Source organism: Ceratosolen solmsi, unplaced genomic scaffold (genome assembly GCF_000503995.2).
Source record: "Ceratosolen solmsi marchali unplaced genomic scaffold, CerSol_1.0 scaffold14, whole genome shotgun sequence".
NCBI lineage: Eukaryota > Metazoa > Arthropoda > Insecta > Hymenoptera > Agaonidae > Ceratosolen > Ceratosolen solmsi.
Genome location: NW_011948420.1, coordinates 8,441,028 through 8,466,725, shown reverse-complemented (window position 1 = coordinate 8,466,725; position 25,698 = coordinate 8,441,028). Strand labels below are relative to the sequence as shown.

The 25,698-nt window shown below is 30.3% G+C and overlaps 1 long non-coding RNA gene across 1 annotated transcript; it reads left to right on the top strand.

Moving 5' to 3' along the window:
- Nucleotides 1-17,638: 17,638 nt before the first annotated feature.
- LOC105361045 (uncharacterized) lies at nucleotides 17,639-18,850 on the top strand. Its single transcript, XR_912821.1, has 3 exons — nucleotides 17,639-17,873; nucleotides 17,954-18,006; nucleotides 18,743-18,850. It is a non-coding gene; the product is annotated as an uncharacterized LOC105361045 (long non-coding RNA).
- Nucleotides 18,851-25,698: the final 6,848 nt, after the last annotated feature.

The window sequence follows — 25,698 nt, the reverse complement described above, 5'->3', positions numbered from 1 at the left end:
TTTTTTAAACGATTTTCCAGTAATAACTAGTGCTTAAATAATTTATAAACGAATAAAAAACTAATATTATACTTATTATTATTTAAAATACATATGTTTTAACCACTATTTGATATTTATGTATATTAATTTTTAATGAAATCATTTTTTCAAATTAATAATAATTCTATATAATAATAATAGTAACGGGTGTAAGTAGAGTACTTAAGATAACACAATCAGGAGATTTTAGTTGAAAAACGGGGGTCAAGGCTAAAATTGAAGCGTGACGTCGGAAAACTTTTTTTCTCTTCATTCTACTCATTTGTTTCATATAGGAATTAATTTTCTAGTCCAACTTCTATTTCCAGACGTATTATTTATAATTACTTCATCAAACAATTTGCTTATACATTGGAATAAATGATTAATTTAGCAAAAAATTAATTTTAATTAGTCTTTAATATTATTATTGCGCTTTAAATTACTTGAGATGTATTAATATATATTTGTAACGAGATGCGAGGTGGAATGTTGATGCACTTACACGAATGCGTCGATGTGTTGAACTATCGTGAATAGTTGTGTTGTATGTACGTGGGAAATGAAACTCTGCCCTTGATGTATTTCTGTTTCAAATACATTCAAGTGATTCCAAATAAAAAGCTGTTGATTGATTATACATGACACATGTCACTAATATTTAGCTTTTATAAATAGTGATTTTATCAAATTACACTTGCGTTGCGACGTTTAGGTAATCTATAAATTCATTTATTTACAATAATGAATATTCATAATAATGAAAAATATGAGTGGCATAATTGTTAAAAAATTAATTATTATTATATAGAAATGAAACATATCTTATATGAGAATATTAAGTATTGTGAATAAATATGTTTTTTTTTTTGTTTTTAAGAATTTTAATTTAATTTTATCAATTTTTATATCCAATTATTTTACAAAATTCATATATTTTGCGTCATATATATGCTTACATAATAACACATATATATAATAATACATATATCATAAGCAGTAAAATAATATACTGATGACGTTTTACATGTGAAGTCGTACTTTCTATAAAATTTTGGAGAACTTTCGAGATATATAATATAAAGGAGAAAAATTGATAATGATAAAATTGATAAAATATGGAGGAAATTTCACTTACGGAAAGTCTATTTGTACAACAAAACAAAGTATAATAGTCATAAGTAAACAGATTTTATCTTGAAATGTGTATTCTATTGCATTCAAGTGTAGAACTGATTTTATAACATTTTTTACTACTAGTTAAAGCTTAATATATAAATGTGTGTTTGTGTGCGTGTGTATGCGTTGGAAACGGAAAAAAATTTGTTTTCAATAGTAAAAAAAATTTTAGTATAATTAAAATAGACGTTTGTATGTATTGTATTGGTTCTTATTGTTACAAAAATCCGTTCTAACTGATATTTGAAGATAAATTGTCTTTCTCTAAAAATCCATAATTATTATTGATCAAATAAATATTGAATTAGATTAAATAATTGTGTTATTTAAAATTAAATCTTTAGAATAACGTACGAGTAATATATTTTGTTAAGAAAATGTTTCATTAAAAATATAAATATTATTTTTTAATAGAAAGATATTTTCAAGTAAATTGACAAACGAGAGTTAGTTATGACAAAATTATTGATACCCACATTGAATGTATATCTTTTATTATAAAAAATATATATGTACATTCAAATCTAATGGATAAATAAATTTATAGCTTGTAATATAAGCAATTTTATGTGAAATGTATGATAACGAAGCTAATAGTTATATTACTATGTGGTAAACAATTAAAAATTTAGTTTAGGGAAAAACGGACGTAAACAACGTTTATTAAGACCAATGATTTATGTAAAAAAATTTTTAACTAACATTTGAAAAATAATAAATGAATAATTTGTGGCGTTAAATTTTGATTTTAATTGCAACATAATAGTTTATAATTGCAGTCGTGGGATTATAACGCGAATAAGAAATAAGCAGAATACAGATGTACAAGAAGTTCCTTTCAGGATCAACTTACTGAGATGAGAAGAGACTATTAAAAACCTACCCTAGCTTATACCCTTTGGGAATATGAAGGACTCGGCTTTATGTACTGACCGTATCATTTATATATCCGATTACAGGACTCACCTGTAATATTTTACGCAAGGATATGGCGACATAATATTTCACTTTTTGCGACTCTTTCCTTTCAATAATAGTAGTATGGCCGCCTCATCCCATTTTTTCTTTTCAACACACAGATCTAATTCTAGACGAATTAAATTTTTCATCCAAAATAAAATGATTGTCTTCGTTACAAGCACATACACCGCTAATCTATACAATTTTTTATTCACAAGTTCATATATAACCGTATAAATATTTACTTATTTACCCCTAAGAACAAGAGAGCAATATTGCGAAGAAGATAATTTAAAAAATACCATATCTTTCGACTTGTCAAGCTACGAATTGCATTTCATTCAGGCTCGTGCCGTATATTATTGCTTCGCTAATAATAATTAGGCCAATTTAACCATTTCAATTATTTCAAACGATATCAGTGCCTGAATCATTATGTTTTCAAAGATACTAAATTTACGAATAAATAATTAGATATATGGTAGAGAGTAACGAAAGTGCCACATTAATCAGTCGTCGATTAATAATTTAGACTGAATACTTTTAGAAATATTATTTACCAAGATAATCGCAACTCGTAATTATCGATCAGTTTCAGGACCCGTATCTCCCAGCTTACACATTATAATAAAAAGGATTTAAAGAACGGCTAAGTTTGCAGACATTTATCTCGGAACGTCCGAGATGTTAATTACAACGAATTTTCCGGGGCCTACGAGAGACGTGTGGTGGTGCTGTCTGGCTTTTGACGATTACGAGCTCCGACGTACTTACAACTTTGAATAAATCGGCATCTCCTGCGCGGACTCCCAACCGCTGCTCTTCTTAAAATTCACGCGACTTTTTCTCAACTTTACACCGAGCTGTTGAAAATCCGTTTAAACCTTGACTCGCGATAAATCTTCTTCTCCATTCTTTTGTTACATGTCATTCGTCGGGCTTTAAAAGCGTCGCCTACTTCAATTACCCAAGTGCATAAAGTGATTATCGGCGATTCGTGAAATAACATTAGACTTTTCGTTTTAGATGCTACATGCGGCAATTCATGTCGGCCTCGAACGTTCTCTTAAATTGTCATTTATTACATGAATAGATTATTCTGTTGAGAATATTCTGTTGCATCGTAGATACGGTTACGTTCTAAAGGTCATATCACCGCCAATAAAACACAATTTATACTTTAACCACGGATTTCATGTTGAAGAGACGAGAATATAAAATTTAACATAAAAATCTCATTAAACTACAAAAATCCAATCTCTCGTTGTTTTGTTAATATTAATATTTGTAATTTATTTTTAAAATTTTTTAACAGCACTCTTTCGACTAAAATCCATCATAATTAATTAATTAAAAAATAAAAATATAGATTATTATGTAACAATTAGTCGTTATTCAATAAATATCAATAAAATAAAATAATCATTTAAATATTACGATAATTTTGTCTTAAATTTCTATAATAACTATATATATATAATATTTTTAAGAGGATATAACGCGTGCAGAGCAAAATATATACATGATAAATTAAATTTTTAATAATGGTAATTTTCATTAATTATCATTACTCTTTTTAACTGATATACATCGAATATTTAAAAATAATTTTGCCAAAAATAATGATTAAAATGGAGCGGAACAATCTAGAAGTAAAATTGCAATGAAAAAGGGAAAAAATACATTTTGTCAAACTCTTTCCGTTTTCTTTGATTTTCTCAATTTTAGTATTTGCTATCTTTGTCGAATTTACTCTCGATAATCTAAATCTAGGTCAACACAAAAGCGGCAAAACTTACTAAAAAAGCTTTAGAATCCTATCAATTATTAATAGTAATTCAATCTATTAATTTTATTGACAACTTCTGAATATTAACGTCTCTCACTCTCTCTCTCTCTCTCTCTCTCTCTCTCTCTATCTCTCTCTTTCTCTCTCACTCTCTCACTATCTCGTTTCTAATTATGTACAATAAATATAAAAAATTTATTGCAAAGTATTAAAAAGTACTGATAGTAATATCGTAATTTTGTAAAATAAAAAAATATATTTAAACAAAATATAATAATTTTTAATAATAATGACAGGTATATTAAAAAATTTTATACACTTTCTGTTGGTTTTAATCTGATATAATTTTATTAACTAAATTAAATAATATAAAAATTATATTGATTGCTTAGGAAATGGTACTATGAATAATATCGTACGATTACGGTTTTATGAAATATCGTGAAATATATATATTAAAATATATATTATTGAGTGAAATATATATTATTCAAGCAATATGTTTGCAATATATATGTCATAAAATCTTGCAATGCTCGAAGGAAAGTTAAAATAAGAACTTTGTTGAAGTAGGACAAAACTACTTTAATATGACACTCCACTTTTCCGACTCGTCGTCATTAGCCATTGAACGGATTCTTTTTCAAGGATCGGATGATGAAAAAGAAAAGAACAGGAGTCGAGAATTTTTTAATAACAGTCTCTTTTTACTACCATCTGTATTCTTTACTTTTAATACTATTTCATTAACATCATGGGATTGCGATCTCTCTCTCTCTCTCTCTCTCTCTCTCTCTCTCTGCTTTTCTCTCGTTCTCGGTCTCTCACACATGAAATAATTTTTAAATCACTTGCAATGCTGAAGAGAATTGTAAATCCAAACGCGTGTATTTTCCATCAAATATTTATCAATTATTGCCTAAGAGTAATAAAATTTTCAATAATATAACTAAATACATAGATAGATAGACGAAAGAAAAAAAAATCCAAAAGATATATATATATATATATATATATATATATATATAATTGATAGAAGCTGTAGTGTAAATCATATTAAAAATGATGTATTACTTGCATTGCGATTTTGATCATAGCAATGTTAATTTACGGAATTTGCCAAATATCTTACAATGTGTGCAAAAATTTGTCGAGCTCGTATGCTAATTGAACTGTCAAGTCTACACAAATAAAGATTCTACGGTACATAATAAACTAAGAAATTCCTTCCTTTATTGATAAATTATTCATTATAATAGTCGTGGCTAAAATTTTGAAACTCGTCCCATCTACTCACATATCCTTACATCCCTAATCTCTCTTTCTTTCCACAGCAGATTCAAGTACATACGCACTAGCCCGGAATAATTTGCAAGACTCTAGCATTACGGATAGATATAAATTACAGATATAAGATACATTTATTAGATTAAGATACTGATAGACTTGTGCCTAAATGTTGCGACAACATGATTGTCTGTCATAATAATCATTTAACAGTTTTTTTTTTATCGCAGACTTACACTCAAAACTTTAATCGAATGATATTTTTTTCAAGAGTTTACAAAAGTCATTTTACAAAAAAAAAAAAAAAAAATAAAAATAAAAAAAAAAATATTCTTTATTATACTAAATGCTTCATTCATAACCACATTCATTTTACTATGATATTCTAAAAGCTGCAATAACGAGTTTTTCTGCTTGTTAGAAGTGATTTTGTATGATAAAAATCTATTAAATATTTCTACCATCTGTCACTATCTTATAGCTTTATTACGTGCAGCTTAATTCGTCTCGAGTACACTCGTTTGCCCAACTAATCCTCTTTCTAATAGCTTATTTTATCATTCAGTCAAATTCATTTGCAAAACTTCACGTCCATATCTCATTGGTTATTATTAATAGAAGTTTTACAACTGGCAATTTTACATCCGATAGCCAACATTATTAACTCAACAGCTTTATAATTAATTAACTTTACGTTTAACAAGCTAATGTTACTATTTATATGTAAAATTCTTTTCACAAAGATTGAGCTTAATATATTCGGAGCAAGGAATTATCCATTCATTTGATTTATTGTTGATCATTACGGGGCTTCAACAGGCAATAAAATTAAAACATTAAATATGATTAAGTATTTATAAGAAAAAAGTTATTATGAAATAAAATTTCTCAAGTATGAAATTGAATTTTTAATAAGTAATATTTTAATATATTAGGACAAATTTAAAATATTATACGATCGAATTTCGAATGAAATTATTGCGTGTCATGGATAATATGCATTTAAATTGCGTTAAGTAGACGTGAATTGTTTGTCGTAAATATTGCTTTTTGAAATATATTAGCTCTTATTAGATAATATTAGTTATATAATTACGAGAGGATATAAAAGATGAAATTTAAAATTTCTAAAATACAGTAATGACTCAAATAACTCAAACTTCATTTAATAAGATATTTCTTATGTAACATATCGAGATTCTTTTCTATACAATTATCCATTATTTTCAATGCATACGATAAATAAGAAAGTCATTATTAATTTTCAACATATTTTTAACAATTTAAAATTTTAGATTAAACTTTATGCAATGATATTTAAAGATCATTTTACTTTATATTTTTGTCACCATAAATTCGGCCTTTTTCCACATTAATTTTAATATTATTTAATTTTTATAATTTATTATTTACACTATGCTTATAAATTAAATAAATAATAATAGAGCATTTTTCATTAACTGAATCAATAATTTAGGCTATGAACTATTTCTATCGAATAATATTGAAGAATAATGATTCATTGAGCTAGTTTTAGTGATGAAAGCAAATGTAATTATTTTAAAGTTTTGCACAATACATATATTGAAAATTCTATAGAACTTATTTTCAAATTTGTTCATTACGGCTCACTAGTTTACCTAAATTGTCAACTTAAGATCGTATACAACGTATACGTCGCGACTGCTCTCAGTCACATTTGCGAAGCGAATTCTGAAGCTACAGAAAACTTGCGACGGCAACGTTTCATAATGGTTCTTGAGAGTCCTGGAAAAAGGAAGCGAGAAGCCATAAACATCGCGAATACAGTTGCCGCTCGGTATTTCGTAGGCTCGTTAATACGGCCTCGTCCTCGCGGTTTTTCAAATCAAATTTACGCTGACAGCCGCGCTCGACGCCCACCTCACCCACAGGCGCGCGCGCGCGCACACACACACCTACTCAACCCCACCCACTTCGCGCCACCCGTTAAACGTTACGTAAAACGAGGGCCCGACCGACGCGACGCCGCAATGTGAATCGATACCATCTATTCTACGACTGTTTAGAACGTAGTGTTGAAGGGCGAGCGAATGCGCTTGCGAGAAAGAGGGTGAAAGGATGAGGACGCCAAGTGAAGAGAACAGAGAGAGAGAGAGAGAGAGAGAGAGAGAGAGAGAGTAAACGGTTAATGTGTGAAATATCATAAACCAAGTCACGCTCGATTTATCCTGTCAACTGTGTCATAGATGGCATGCTGTTTACGGACACGTGGCGATGCACGATGATAAGGGATTCGCTTTTTCGAGCTTTCTTTCTAATCGAAATAAAACACGTTGAGGATTAAATGTGGGGGTTGATAGTGTCGAGAGAAACTGCAGGGATGAATGAAAAATTATTGCTACCTTACAGATTTCGAATATACTCTCAGTTCGTCCGAGTTCATTTGCAAACCTAATACAGATCGGAAAATGCAAGGTGAAGCAAGTCTCGATTGAAAATTCATTGTAATGCTTCGATAGTTCGTTATATTAGCTAGAATATTTCATTAAAAGTATCGCGAAATAAATTAGGTTAAATTTGATATTAAATATAAAGGATATAGATGGCGAGAAAATATCAATAAACAAAACAAAAATATATCAATTTTTTGTATATATTTTGAGCATAAGCGTTTGTCTATACAACATCAGATGACAAATTTTGCACGAATATTTTCGAAATGATAGAATTATACTGATTTTACGAATTATACATATAAAAATATATTTTATGTAATCTATCATTGTTTAGATATTTTATTTACAATGTCGACTCCGTTTTTTAATAAAAGTTTGATAAGAGCACAAGTAATCGAAAGTAGAGCTTGTAAACTTATAATTCAACTTATAAACTTGTAAAATAAATAATTCCTGTTTATAAATTGTAATTTGTAACTTTTTATTTAAAATTATATATGAAATTTAATATTAGAGATAGATATTTAATTTATAATTATGTATACATTGAAAATATTGATTATATATATTGAATATATATATATTGAAAATATATATATAATTGAAAATATATATTGAAAATATTCGTAACTGCATTAAATTATAGTTTCGTCGCACATCGTATATATTTCAGAGTATATTTTCACGAAAAATATTATACGGTTAATATTTAATGTTAAAGTCGAGTCGAGCAATTATTAGAAACATCATTTAATATTTCTACTAGATTCTCTCGATAGCTACGAACAAATATGTTAACATATGTAATATTTTCTTTTAATTCGATGGATAATTCCATATTACTTACATATACCTCTGAACTTCAAAAGCTCAGCCTGTGTATATTTGGCTCGTTTGAGATCAAAAGATTTTGTTTCTCAATTACGAGTAATAATACTTACAAAGCATTTTTAACATCGTTTGACCTTATAATTTCAATATATTCTGATTCCATTATTGTAATGTTTATTAGCTACCACTAGTTGTTGCATGTAATTAAATTAACATTAGAACATTATTATCCCAATAACGATTATATACAAATGTGAATCGAAATATTCTTTGTTTCTTTAGTAATTTTTTTTCTATCGCTTGCCATTTCAGCTTATTTTTTATATCAAATTTCTTGTCAAAAAACTTTTACAACAAATAAATAGTAAATTATAGCCGATTATATTTTTAATTCAGAATATATTTTTCATATAATCCATCGAATAGTTGTTTTAATACAATTAGAAATTTTGTTAAAGATATCGCAATGCATTAAGAAATGCTTAAAAATAATAAGACGATTAATATACGAGTATAGTTTATTATTTTCATTAAATTTTAATATATGAATATATGAATATATGTATTAATATATGGAATTTTCAATTTAATCGCAATTTAATTTAATTTTATTATTATTAGTATTTTATATATAATATTAATTTAATTAAATTGGTAATTTGTTTATAATTTTTTTCACCAACTTGGGATACAAATAAAATGTCTTATGCTGTCTAATCAAAAGATAAAATATATATAGTACGGAGTTTCATAAAAAAAAAAAAAAAAAAAAAAAAAAAAAAAAAATAAAAAAAACTCAATATATTTAAGATTGTTGAGTGATTTATATTTTATGTCTCTATACTATTGAAGCATAATCATTTGCTCAGTTTGACTAATAGTAATTGATTAGTTAAAAGTTGTAATTTACAAAAATTTCATGTAAATAATCATTAAAAATTAATTTGCTTATCTATTACTTAATACTTTTAAGAACTTTCGATAATCCAAAGAAAAAAAAAATTTACTTTTTGTATTAATTGATCATATGCTTGAAATAAAGAAAATGACAAAAACAATAAAAATGTATTACTCGATTTTATTTACCAGACAAGATCATCCAACGTTTCTCATTCATATTTTTTTCACGGCTTTAAATTTATTCTGAAACGTTGACAATGTTTTACAAATGATTTTGTTTTTTTCTTCTTCTAATTATCGTCTTTCAGACATTATATTTTCAATTATCAATATATTCAATATTTCAATCATATATCAATTATATAATGATTGCAATTTTTATTGCACATTTCGCATTTCAATAATTTTGATAATATTATATTATTGTTATATATGTTATCATATAGCGAGAAATTATTTTTAGACGTTCCTTAAGTACAGTAAATTAACATGCATTTAAGATGTTAAATTTGATGCTTCCGTATTATCAAATCGGAAAATATTTAATTAGAAAATTCTTGCAATAGATTAAATAAATTGTGATTAAATTTGTATTTGTGATTGTATGAAAACACTTTTTATTTGACACTTTTATAGTACAGTTTTATATTTGACGTAGATGCATTATGAGTGAAATTCTATAATTTAAATTTCTGCATTCAAAAGCTGTTAAATTCTTTGATTAATTATCATTATAAAATCTTTAAAATAAGTTAAGAGTAAGGAAAAATTGAAACTACAAGTTGGCTCTGCACATGTCCAGTTAAACACATTTACCAACGCATATTAAAATATTATCCTCAAATGTAATTATTTAAAAGGTAAGTATAAACGAAGGCGAATTGTAAATATATGAATTACGAAGTGAAAAGTAAAGTATTCTTTGAATCTCGGGAAAGTAAGTTCGTCTGACAACGTAATAATCTAACTAAGGACTGTAGCGACGAGTTGAGAAAGCCCTATCCTAACAGGTGTAGCGTAAGGAAGGACGTTATCCAAAGTGAGTACTTTCACGAGGAGGTAAGAATAAGAGGGGAAAGATAGTGAAAGAGAGAGAGAGAGAGAGTTAGAGAGATAGAGATAGAGATAGAGATAGCGAGCGAGGAAGAGAGGGAAAGGAGAGAGGGAGAGTGAGCGAACGTAGGGCGAGGGCACGAAAAAGAATGGCTTTGTCGCATTTTACTAGACCCGCGCGCATCTCAGACAATATTTTTTAGCGAGTTAAGCGAGTAATAAATTGGATAGGCCACGAGGAAAGAAGATAGAGTGAGAAAATGAAAGCTCCAGCTGAGCTTCGTGTTTTGGATAAGTTGCAGATAGAGAGAGAGATAGAGAGAGAGAGAGAGAGAGAGAGAGAGAGAGAGAGATGTATCAGAAGAAGGATGAAGACAAAGCAGTGAGCACAAATGGGGGTGGCCGGCTTCCTGGTCGACTTAGCCGTAAGTGAGCTTTAGTAAAGTGAGCTGCTGAGGAGACAAAATAAATCTTTAAGAGACAAACAGACAAGTACAAATTTTCAGTCTGAAGAATCTTTTTGCATGGCGACAACTTGACTCTTATCCTAAAATTGAGTAATACGAGGTTGTTTATTATTAAAACGCTATCGTGTTTTTTTATTTCATTAGGAGTGAAATATTATTTTACCGTATAAATCATAAGTTACAGCTAATTGATGTTCTTACCGAAATAACATATTTGTCGAAATAATTAATCGTTGATGCGGTTATACGTATTTTTATTATAAACGAACGAGGATTTAAGACGAACGAACTAAATATGAATATATTATAAATAATTCATCATCTGGCAAAGCTTTATATATATATATATATATATATATATATATATATATACTCTTATTCTTCTCTAAGCTTCTATATATGCATTACGTATTTCTTATTTCATTCATCATAAAGGAGCCTTTATGATAACGAAGAGATTTTGATTTATCTTTCTCGTCAAATAAGTATTTTCATACCGGTTACTTCTACATACTCTATTGTAATAAAAAAAGATGTTTTCTTCGTTATAATTAAACAAAAAAAAAAAAAAAAAAAAAAAAAAAAAAAAAAAAAAAAAAAAAAACAATCGTTTTTGAGAACATTCAAATATATATATATTTTAATATTAAAATATAGTATGAATTAGAATAATACCAACTTTTATTATAATTTGTATTTGAAAAACAAGTTTAATTGGAAGAATAATTCGTATAACATTTTAATAGATTTCTATGTAATTATTCCAATTCTATTTAGTCTATTCGATATTTAAAATATATTAAAACTTGTGCATTTATTTATGAAAATTTAATTGTTAAAATTTTATTTAATTAATAAAAAATTATTAAATTTTACTGAACATAAAAATACCGATCTTTTTACAAAATTAATAACGTTATTATATTTACCTAAAATATTGTACGTTAAAGATCTTTTGCATTAATAAAGTTGCATATAAATAGCCGTAATAATTTCCTTCGTTTATTATCTATTTATTGTTAATAAACGATATACCATTTTAGAAATAAAGTAATCAAATTATTATCTAATGTTTAAAAATCGGCAAAATAATTTTTGGTTTCATAGAGTCGATGAAACCTTTTAAGATTAACATTTAATGTAATCTATGTTCAAATTGAATATATTCAATATAGAAATTTTTACAGTTTAATAGAGAATAAATAAAGAAGGTGAATTATTCGCTTATCAACGTTTGTGAAACCTCGAGTTTCGTTCTCTGTCGCGGCTGGATTTTATGCTTAAAAGTCAATTTACGATATTATAATCCAAAAATGAAATAAAACACATTGAATAGTGTTGATTTCATTTCTTCTATCGAATTACTTAAAATTCATCCCTTCTCTTTATTTATTTATTTATTTGTTCTTTTTAAATTTTTTTTTTTTTTTGACTTCATATTTGGCTCTAGTATTTGTAATCTAATATCAAATATTTCAACTATAATAGATTAATAATTTAATAACGCAACCCAGTATAAATTGCCATTATAAAGCAAGACAAACGTCATAAATTAATGGATAAACTTTATTTAAAAGTTTTTCATTCTTATAAATATTTAGAAATTTTGAGTATATTTTTTACAATGACACGGACGAGTATCTGAGTTTTAAGATGACTTTTACAAGCACATATTTGTATATAAGCACGCAATAATTATGATAAGGTCAAACGATAACAAAAACAACAAAAAAAAAAAAAAAAAAAAACAAACAAAAAAAAAATAATACTGAAACTATATTAAATATATTAATTAATGAAATATTTAAGTCTACGTGGTATTTATAGTCATTAGTTGTGGAGTGGAATTAGAAAGATGTCTGTTAAAAGGTCCATTGAGGTCCGAATTTCTTGTAATTGCAAAACACTCGTTGAAATAAAGGGAAAAGCTAAAGGCCACGACCCCACGTAACGGCCAGCAAATAAAGCTTAGTCATGGAAAATCATTTGTTAGTTCAATTTCTATCGACGTGAGTTTCCCCCGGTGAGTAAGCCGCGCGTCACCCATTTATGATCCTCGCAGTTAAATCCGCCCCCTCCCCTCCCCTCCCTATCCGCATCGCTACAGGATTCGAGGGAGTTTAAATTTCTAGCTGCTCTTTGGCTTCCCTCTTTGATCAAGTGCAACATCTCCAAAAGAGTCAGGGGCGAAGAAAAATGTTCGCGCGACGATCGTTGCGGTGAGCTTTTATTTGGCTAGACTCGGTGGCGCCGCGTCGCCGATTTTGGCAGTTGTGTACACTGGAGTATGGAGTAGGTGGGTAGGGTAGAGAAGAGACGGAGAGAAGTGCCGAGATGCGTCAGAGGTAGCAACTGAGAGTCCATGACGGAATGCATGAAACCAATTCCCTGTACATGGAGAAAAGCGTGAATCAGTAGCTCGTGTGTGCGAGCATTGATTTTCAGTTGATGGACAGAGAATGAGAGAGAGAATGAGAGAGAGAGATAATGAGAGAGCTGAGAGAGCTGAGAGTTGAGAGCTGAGAGAGCTGAGAGCTGAGAGGGAGGGGGTGGGGAGATATGGCAAAAGGGCCGAGATAAACATGGACTGCACGCTTCGCATTGATATAATTGAAAGATAAGTGAGTCGGGACTCGAAGCTGCTTCATCGGTTAATATTCCTCTATTTTACTTTCATTGTTCCCCTTTTTCATTCCCGCTCCGCGTAATTCACTCCATAAGTGCTTGATAGTGAGAGGTAAACTTACTTGTAAGCACGATATACAGTGGATGTAACCTGTGCATTCATTAAGAATTTAATTCCAGCGAAATTATTGACCGATTAATTATTAATCGATGGTAAATTGAGAAAAAGGCTTATTCATCTGGAAATCTAATATTCTCGTAAGTATCACGTAATTTTATATACGTATATACTTCGATCTTTATATTACAAATGCTAGATTTTTTGTATATTGGCAAAAAATATTAAAAAAAAAAAAAAAAAAAAAAAAAAAAAAAAAAAAAAAAAAAAAAAAAAAAAAATCACACAAAAAAAGAAAAGAAAAAAATATGTTTGAATTTCTATATCTTTTTCAAATTCTAAATCTTTTCAAACTGCAAAATTGTATTGTTTGGTGTGGTTTTATAATTCTCATTCCCATTACTAAAATTGCGACTAAAATTAAAATTTAATTCAAATATCAAATTTAATCCACTATTATAAAGATAATTTACTATTAATTTACTAATTATACATTTAACTATATGTTAAATTTGTATTTCATGAAATTATTGTTTTTAATTATTAAATAGATTGTGTAATGAAATTATACGCGAAAAGAACTCGTTCACTTATAATTTACATAAACAACGACTTGAAATCAGATAAAATGAAATAAAATAATTTGCAGTTATATATATTTATTTATAAATACTTATTTATATCGCCGATAAGACAGTATTTTCAAAAATATCGAAATACTAGCAATAATAATAATCTTAAATGTATGGTTATTCAGTGTAAAACGTTAAATTGCGTGATATATTTATGTCATAAATCATATTGTTAATAGACTAGAATGAATAAAATGCAAGTTTGCGACACGCAACACACACAGAGAGAGAGAGAGAGAGAGAGAGAGAGAGAGAGAGAGAGAGAGAGAGAGAGAGAGAGAGAGATAAATTAAAAGTGAGCTGTTCAAGCGCGGGAAGCAATTTAATCAGCGCCTCGAATATTCTATATTACAAATGCAATAAACTGGCGTATCACTTGAGAAACAAATCAAATTGCCAATATTTTCACGATTGCAATCATTTCTGCAAAAAATCATTTCTGGAAATAAAGTAGTCTATCGTCGACAAACCAAGCATTAAAACATCAAAAAAGCAAGTAAGATATTATCGGGAAAGAGAGGTCGTAGAATGATATTGGCGGCAATGCGCGATCAGCTCTCACTGAAATTGGCTTCTCCTTCCAGGCTCGCTATCTCATGTTTTAATGGGCCGATTTCTTAGTCGGTAAGACGAAGTAAGGGAATGGGAATGAGACGGTGGACAAAGTGGGAGAAAGTATCGCTTGATCGAGGGGTGGAGATGAGGAGAGTCCGGATCACGGAGAAACCTTTTCACAGATGAACGAGCGTTTGTGCGACAATCGCGGCCTAAGAGCCGAGATTCCTCAGCGAGGGCCGTGCGCTCGCATGAACTCTGGAGCATCTAAGTACGCGTTCATCAAACAGTCACATGATCTTTGGCCTCTGTCGTGACGGTAAGTAGCAAGAAGCTCGTCGAGTATGTTAGATGACCAGGATGGAACCGAGGAGGCGTCCCTAAGAGCCGAAAGTGGATACTCCAAGCGAAAGACTTTACTCCTTTGTGGACTTTTAAGAGATTTCGCTCTCCCTCCCTCCCTCCCTCCCTCCCTCCCACACACACACGCACACGCACGCACACGCACGCACACACACACAGAGAGAGAGAGAGAGAGAGAGAGACACACACACACACACACACAGAGAGAGAGAGAGAGAGAGAGAGACACACACACACACACGCGCGCGCGCACATACCCTCATTCTCTCACTCTCTCAGCATCCGCTATTTTACTCGCTCTTCCAGGCCAGCGCTTTCTCTATTATACCACGAACCGACCTTGTCCTTTCAAAATTGCTAGCTGTCCATCAGAATTCATGTCTCCCTGAGTAAAAGGGATGTCTTTTTCCGATATTTTTCTCCGTAAAGTCTCTTGCTAAAATTTCACCTCCTATTTTTCAGTTTAGAACTTACTCACTTTAAGTTTTAAATAATGACGCGCTTTATTTTACTTCGTCGCTTCGGTCTTATTCTTTATGTTTCTTAACTCACTACAGTTATGTATGTATTTTATAATGAAGAAGTGTACGTTGTTTTCAATTTCTTTGCTAACGCTAAATTTAATTAAAAACTCATTATTTTCATTTTAACAATTAAAACATTGGTTTCTCTCTCTCTCTCTCTCTCTATGTCCATCTCTCTCTCTCTCTCTCTCTCTCTCTCTCTCTCTCTCGCACCCTTTTCTAATTGTCGTTATTCAATTAATATACTTTGTAAATTAAAATTCAAAGATATAACATAAAAAAAATTATAGACTTGTGTTTATAATTTATGTTTATGTATCATTTGCTATACATTATGAAGGCTTAAACGTTAAAAATACGTAATGACACGTCATGTTTACGGATAGATTTTTATACATTTATAAACAACTCAAATAATTCTTACATAGAATAACATAATGTTTGCATGAAAAAAATAATATTATGTAAAATAATATTTTGTAGTTATATGATTATTATTTAATAAACTAAAGGACAGACGTGCGCTGATTACAAACCAAAGTTTGACAGTTAACGACTCTTATCACTGAAACTTGTAAGTGACACGTACTCTTCATAAATCAGTTTATTTAATTATGATTTTCTGTACATAATAGTTCTCTAAATTACTGATTACAATGGTCTAACTGCGATCTATTAATATTATTGTTATTATTATTATTTACATGAATAATAGTATTTGTGGCTCATTTTTCATTAAAGGTGTTTTTAAAGTAATATGAGTGGCTTGACGATTCGCTTCTTCGCGGATGATTACCTGGACGAATATTCCATTACCAGTCCATCAGTTCAAAATTCATTTCCCTTATATGAGGAACGAAAAACAAGTACACATCGATGCAAATGACACAAGGCACTTGTAATTTTCGTCAATATTTCTACTTTTGCCCATGACAAGTCGATCAAGCTCTCTCGAGAACATCTCGCACTCTTGTCATCTCACATTCTAAATTCTCGGGTATTCATAGCTACTCCGTAATGTCCTCAATGGTCCACAAATACCTGATAATCGCTTGTCCGGGGGTCGGAAAAATCCATGGACTTGCCACTTTCAACTCAATTTTCGCTGTCGGTAGGTCCCTAATAATTCGGCCTTTCTGAATAATTCGGCCCTCGCCAACAATTCGGCTTCCCCACGAGGAGGTAAGATGCGCTTTCTTGCGCGGCTGTACCATCCCCCAATCTCCTTCCCCGTTACCCCGGCCAACAACTCGTCGCGACCCCCACCGCCATCCGGATGCCAGAGCAACCTCGTGCAGGGCCCGGTTCACTAGGTGTAGCTGGCGCCAGGGGCGCAGGCTCAGTCGAGCGGGCGCCGATCGGTCGCGAGGGTGGCGCGCACCCGGACGTGGGATGGGAGAGGGGGGGGGATATGCGCGCGAGGTAGGGGGGATTGTAGAGAACGGGTGTCGCCGCCGCCTTAGCCGGCGACGGGCGCTCAGTTGTACGCAACCGCCCACGCACGTAGTACGCACGCCAAGCACCGCTCGCACGTGCGCCGCTGGTCCAGCTCGAGGGTGGCCGCGAGGGCGAGCGGGTGAGGAGCGACACCGGGAGGCCCGCGGCCCTTTCGTCTATCCCTCTCCCTCTCTCTCTCTCTCTCTCACTCTCTCTCACTCTCTCTCACTCTCTCACTCTCTCAACTCTCTCAACTCTCTCAACTCTCTCAACTCTCTTTCAACTCTCTCACTCTCTCAACTCCCTCTCCCTCTCTCTCTCTCTCTCTCACTCTCTCTCACTCTCTCTCACTCTCTCAATTCTGTCTCTCACACGCACACGCACACGCAAATACACACGCGCGCGATCGCGCACTCTCTCTGTCAATTTTTCACTCTCTCTATCTCTATCTCTATCTCTGTCATTCTCCGTTTTCCCGGGCTATCGATTTTCCCGCGTTTTTCCCTTTTGTTGTTTTCATCATCCTCGGCGCCTCTTCTCGACCGTGGCCCTCTGGCTTTTACTCTTTGGCGCCTCCGCGACTCTGCTTTACCTGTTCTGGGAACGCGAACGAGAACGAGAGAGTGAGAGAGTGAGTGAGAGGGAGAGTGAGGGTGAGCTCGAGCGATGCGGTGAGAACGAAGAACGCAATTCTGTACGAGAGAATTTAAATGTTCAACCTCGACTTCATAATTTACTTCCCTTTGAAAGCTTAACGAATTGTCGTTTTCGTAGATTTCATCTTACGATTGCGCTTTCGATATTTATACCCCACGAGATACTTGATCGTGAGTATAATTATTATTTTTTGCTATTATTTCAATGATTTTCTTTTTCTTCCAATAAATGCACAGAACGGTAATATTCAATTTTCGGCACGTATTATTGGATATATTGAGTAGATAGATATTCGTGTGGCAAATATGTAAGTAGACAATCTGATAATTTGCATATGTCGACCAAGTGATTTTAAAATACTTTATCGAGTGTTTAAAGGGTAGCCTTCGATAATCCGAGATTTAAACGAACTTGATGGTATCGAGTGCCAAGGCTGTGCTAAAGATTACATATTCAACGACCTTTACACGTCAGGAGTTATATTTTGCTATCCGACAGAATAAATGCAAAATCTGTCCTTGGGCAATGCGAATGGGACCGCCACTTGAAAATTTCATCGCATCGTGCTTGGCTTCCTCGATTATCTATTCTATTTATCCTCATTACTATAACTATTATTGCTATTATCATCACCATCATCATCATCATCATCATCGTTATTATTATTATTGTTATTATTGTTGTTAATTTAGCTCGCATAACGGCAATTTTCGCGAATTGATTTTCCACGCAACGATGGTGCAAAAAAGTTCCCCGGGCTAATTGCGAGGAGTAATATTAAAATCCCTAACAATGCGGAACCACTTATGGGCCTCGAGCTTTTCGAACGCGCGCTCAGCATCATTATGCATTATTCATTGTGCGCCAATAATCATCATAATGCTAATAGCTTCTAATGGTTTCAAGGCTCCCCAGTTGCCGGGGAAATATCCAGCGAGGGGGATAGCGAGCCCGCTATTAGCCAGTTAAGAGCGCGAGTGACTCTTGGAGAGACGAGGAGGTTTCGGCGGCTGCGGTTCGAGCGGTGGAATAAGGGCCCGAAGGCCCCCGAATGGCGGCTCGGCCGCTTAGTTATGAGCCGCGAAGCTAAGGGCCAGGATTACAGGCTACGTTATTACAGGAGGGAAGGGGCCGTCAGCGGCCGACGTCGTAACCAGGGAATCGAGGTCCTGGGCACCATCGGCAGCCGTTCCTCCAGCCTCCAGGGCGCGCTATCATGCCAAAATTCAAAATGAAGCGCCCGAGCAACTGGAGGACGCGCCGACCGCGACGTGCCACCGCCACGGTGGTACTGCGCCGCACTTAATGCCTCGTTCGCCTGGAGCTCGGCTGTTTGCCCTTGGAACCGTGAGTACTTCCTTTTGCCGTTATACGCCATACGTTGCGCCTCGATATTATTATTGAAGCTTCGTCGTAGGTAGCAATAATCGCTTGACGATTAATAGAAAAATTGCTCCTGCTGAGGTCTTACTTACAGTATTTAGTAGTACTTACAGTGACGGTGCATGTCATTCGGCTCGACTAAGTCAGCATCGTCAAGGTAGCGTACCCAACTATTAAAGAGAAACATTAATGTTTCGTCCAAGTGTTACCATTGCCTATTAACACATTTACACACTTAATGTCGAATGAAATATTAATCTGAACAAAAAAATTAAAACCACATCAATAAGATAATCTATCGAGTGTCTTCGGATTTTCATTCATTTATTTATTTATTTTTTACATATATTTTACATTTTAAAGATTCACAATAAAATTATGAACGAGATATCAAGGACAAGGATAAGTAAGTTTAAATTCTAATAATCTATTGCCTCGATCATTTATTTTACGCTTTCCTTTAACTTTATTCTATTGCACATTGAAATACTAATTAAATTGATGTTGAATAATGAGTGAAACATATGCATGATGGTAATCCATAATTTTGAGGGAAAAGAATTTTCAAATTCCAAATTAATCTTGTGCTTAAATTTTTATGAAAAGAAATGTCCTTAAATTTAAAAATTATTTTTCGATATTTTTACATTATAAATTAAAAGATGAATAGTTAAAAATTCATTCGCATATTTATGCTATTTCAAATTACATTTGCATAATACGTTTAATCACAAATAAAATTAACTAAATTATGAAAATGTGTGTGTGTGTGCGCGCGCGCGTGTGTGCACGATTTAAGATAATAAAAATGACATATAAAATTTTACTGCAACCTTTGTAATTGTAATCTATATTAGTAAAAAAGAAAAACAAAAACGATAATTTCATGAGATTTAAATAATTGGAATGTAATTAGATTTAAATGTAAAATTATTTGACTTTTTATGATTTATCAAGTCCTCCTTTGTTAACCAAATTTCTACGTATCCTGAAATATGATTATAAACAATAAAAAGCTTTTTTATTTTGAATAAAAATAACAACGATGCTTATTTAATAAGTAATTTATTATTATTGATGCAAAAATTAGTTTTTATATGCCTGCAATTGTATACAATGATGTTGAAAATGCCCAATAAGTCCAAATGTATCTGTAGTTGTATGATCAGGAATATTAATTAACAGGGGATTTTATATTCGGTAATCATCCATATTGTTATATTATTATTAGAAATAGAATTTTGTTAATTTATTTTAAGAACTCGCGAGTAAGGAAATAAAAAAATCATTTTACTTAGATTTAATGAAGGGTTATAGAATTTTGGAAGATTCAATCTTTTAATTAATTCATCATATGAAAGGCAATAATATTTTTAATAACAATATATAAGAATTATAATGTGTAATTATTTAATTATTCACATTTGTGTATATATACAATATTCATGAGAATTTTAAATAAAATACACATTAGTAGATACGGCAATATAATATTATCCTTCAGCAAATTATAATAAATGAAAATGAGAAATTAATTTAGAAAATTACAGTAATTTCATTGGCATTAACGTCTGCCATAACCATATAGCTACAATTTCTCTTACATATCAATAATGCATATTTTCTTTTTGTATAATTACATGTTTTTTTTTTATTATTATTATTTGTTTTTTTTTTTTATTTAATACAGTGAAAAAATATCCATTCTCGCCTATGTGCAATTCTTTTATGATATTACAGACAATAAATAAAATAAATGTTTATATAACTGATAATTTTTAATGTATAAGTATAATCATTTTCAATCTTAATACTTAAAATACGCCTTACGCCACTGTATATATCAAACATTTATTATAATTATAGTCGAAATTATAATCGAAATAGTGAAAAATTGTACTCTCAATTATCCCATTATACGTACTTGTAAATTCTACCGTCAAAATTCTCTTAAAATATACTCGAATCAAGAGTGAATACCTAAGGTTCATAGGCTCATAAAGACGTTAACCGTATCGTCAAGTTTGAACGACACATGTGCGACGTTTATTAGGTTTAATATTATTTTCGAATCAAGGCAAATCCATAATTGTTAATATCTTGACATTATCTTCAAATTTAATATAATTTTTTAATCAGAGTTTATATTTAAACAATCATATGTGTCACTGGGTCAGTTATCATTATTATTATTATTATTATTATTATTATTATTATTATTATTATTATTATTATTATTATTATTATTTATCTTAATTGGTGAAAAATCGAATCGTATAAAAGAATGTTAATGGAAAAATGTAAATAACTTCTGTAATCAGATATGAATTAGAATAGCCGAATGAATTTAATTATTCATACTATCGAAATATGCATAAATATGCAATTTCAGCTTATTGCAATGAAGTAATTTAATAAATTTCAACATTATATATGTGTACATATATTTAAAATAATATGATTAACTAATGAAATACTTTTTAAACATTTATATGCTTATTATTAATAAAATAATAATAATAATAATAATAATAATAACAATAATAATAATAATAATAATAATAATAATAATAATAATAATAATAATAATAATAATAATAATAATAATAATATATTAGCGTATTTATATAATATACGAATTTATAAATTTATTTTTAAAAAATTTTAATTTTAATTTTATCTAAAACTATAATTTCCATTAGAAAACATTTTTTTTAAAAACACAAATGTAATTTTGTATATGTTCGCAATTCTTTTTAAAGTTTCTTTTGGAACTCAGTATTATTCAATTACTTAGTTTCTTTATCACTTTGCCCTTAATGTTTGAAAAAAAGTATACATTTAACGGTGGTTAGGTAGAAAGTAGTTGAAATAGACAAGCCGCTATTGTATATACGTGTTTCTTTTTCAACGATAATATCCTATGATCCTTTCGGATTAAGGAAGGATTCACAAGTTTTTAGTTTGTATAAGGCTACTACCAGATAATAGATTTTTTTTTTACACAACAAATAAAAGAAAGTACGAAGTATCTCTTGTTCGAGTCCATTTAAGAAGATGAAATCGTAAGTCAGTTAAAGCACTCAAAGATCGAAGAACGCGAGGGTTAAAGCAAAAGTATTGCGTGTTAATTATCGTATTTCCTATTGTATTTTTATATTATATTAACACTCTTGATGATGATGCATCATAATTTATTTAAGTCATTAAAATAAGAAATTTACATTCTAATTGTGATATATATATATATATATATATATATATATTTTTTTTTTTGTTGCTATTGATAATACAATTGATGCTATTTTAATATTTACTTTATAAAATAATAATTTTATTAAATTATGAATTAAAAAATTTCTTTCTTCCTGCTAATATTATTATCTATAGTGATATAATCGAATAAAAAACTCAAGAAATATTACTTATTGTATGTTTGCGAAAGCCAAGAAATGATTAAATTAATATGTAAAGTTTTCGACCTCGAAAATAATTCAAATAAAATGTTTCAATTATATTCCTTTTGAATAAACAGATTGTAAATATTTATAAAAATTATATTTTTATATACTTCCACAGTTCGACTAAGTACTTTATATAAAAAAAAATTAATAAAATAATAATAATTCAGTTATATTTATTTTAAAAATATTTGACAACATATTTATTTATCATCTTCTCGCTTAATAATTTCTATATTTTAACAAACAAATATGCAAAATACGTATTTAAATTATCTTCTATTACATAGAAGTATATTATATATTTTTCTATGTGGCAGTTATAAATAAGAAGAGTAAATATGTTGTGTAAAAGAAATAATTTTAAGCAAATAATAATGCATAACTCAGTGATTTTTTATCCTTAATACGCCATGAAATAGTACTAACTCGAGAACAATAATGCATCAATCTCTAATGCTTGTTGCTGTTACATTAACAATTGCTAGAACAATAAAAAAGTAAATCGGTACGTAAAAGGAAATTTCAGTAATTCCTTTTTTACTAAACGAAAAGACTGGGAATTTATGAATATAGGCTGTGTCAGTTAATGAAACATGCGACGATTAGTCTTGTCGTTACGTCCGAAATAATTAAAAATATTAACAATAATAATAGTAATAATAACAACAATAATGTCGTTTTAAATGCACAGTTTTTAATCCATCCACAATTGAGAGGCATCTGTCAAGCTTAAGCTTTTGTCTTTTGTCAAATCTATAATAAGTCTCGAAAGAATTACGTCGGATTCGCTGGCAGACACACATATGTATAATGGATAAAGGATAAGGGCCAGAAAAATAAGTACAAAGGACGAAAAGCAATGACAAAAGATAAGAAAAAAACATGATGTATGTATGACATTTGGTGCTTTACACTCCGTTAAAAATACTTTTTTAATCAACCATTTTGTGTTAATCAAGCTATTTTCATTGAATTTTTATTAACAATAATATGAATTTTATTTATTAAAATATAAGTTATTCTACTCCACTAGATGTAGTAGCATATATTGCTTTTATTACACACTTTCTAACATTTTTGTTCTCTCTCTCTCTCTATCTATCTACATATATATGTGTATATATATTTCCTACGAAGATACGCTTACATTTAAATACTTTCATTTTTCTCTCATAATAATAATCATTATTTATTATAATATCGATGTAGTTTTCTTTTATTAATAAATAATTTTTAAAGAAACGGTTTATGTTTATAAGAATAGTTGTAAATAATTATATTTATATATCCTACAAAAAAAAAAATAATTTGCATTTAATTTCAATAATTTTTTATTTTTTAAATTTATTAAATACAATGGATAAGCATATTAAAATACATAACAAATTTTTTTCAAATCATTTAATTGTAAAGATAAATGAAATAAAATAGCAAAGTATTCATATTATTTACATCTTTATTAATGTAAATTTTATACTTTTTTTTCTAATATATATCTGATTATTATACATTAATTGATAAATTAATTATTGAAAATTCTAAAGTTTCTTTTACAATAAACGTTGAATTTAATTGTATAACATTATTTTTTTAATCATAGATTTTATTAATCTCCGATATATAATTATTGATTTTTAAAGGTTCTTTTTAGTATTTTTCATAATAAAATGTGTTTAAGAATATATATTATCATAATATGCATTCAAATTTATTTTATTTATTTTATTTATTTTATTCTTAATAAACGTTACAACTTAATGCGATGTATTATTTAAGTTTTTTATTATTACATATTATTTAAATCTTTTTCACTCGAAGTTATCTTTCGTTATTATTTAATGGAATAGTTGAAACCCAAAAATAGGAAACGATAATTTATACTTTAATTATGCCCTAATTATATAAAAAAAAAAAAATCATCAAACAATTTACAAAATCTTCTCAAGCATAAATGTCGTATTTATGCTCCGACCTTCCTAATATATTTACCATATACAGTTCGTAAAATATCCTTTATAATATAAATTTGCTCAGAATATTTGTAACATATTTTTGCAGTAATTCATTCACCTTATAAGATTGGACAGAGATAATGAAAAAGTTATGATTAAATATCGTTTCCTCTTTTATCATATATTGAGCATTCTTAACTACATTAAGGTTAAAAACAAATAATAGATATTTAAATAAAATTTGTTATTAATATTTTATTAGTATTTCAATTGTATAAGATTATGATTTCTTGCCATCAATTAGAACACAATTTCTCACCAGTTTTAGTAAAAAATTGTATTTTTACCATACCATAGCGTACGTATTTTTTCCTCTTACCATTAGTGTGATTTTAGAACTTGATATAGAAATATTTTAATCTAGTAATCAGTTAAGTAAAGATTTATTTTTTCTTATGATGAAAATTTCTTGCCCAGGCCATCCCGAATGATAAATTAGTACACCAGTTGACTTGAAAGAATTTTGTGCTACATTCTTATCTCGGCTTTTCCCCTTTCTAACCCCTCCCTCCCCCACTCCCCCTCCCCCCTCCCCATCCTCCCTCACTCTCTCACACTCTATAAAAATAATAAATATAATGGTAATTATAATAACGGTGAGGATGATGATATCTTGTCGGTCCCGGAGCAGCGTCCATGATGCGATCCTCGAGGAATCACAGTGCCGTACACCGGCACTTCGATCGATCTTCCGTGCATCCCAGTGAAATGCCGCCGCCATATACGAGAATCTAGTGATTCCCGCATCGATGAGTCGCGCGCTGCGTTTCCCGACTCTCTCTCTCTCTCTCTCTCTCTCTCTCTCTCTCTATCTATCTCTCTCCTGCCCCTTCCCGTCCCCCCTTCAGCTCACCAAGCGGCTCACTCTGTCATTTAATGGAGTCGAAGGAATCCCTCCTCGTCGAGGAATCAGAGCCAGTGAGCCGGGCAAAATCGTCTGTGAAAGAAGGGCCAAACAACGCCGAGGCAATGTTTTAAAAGAGACTTTGCTACTTTAATTTTA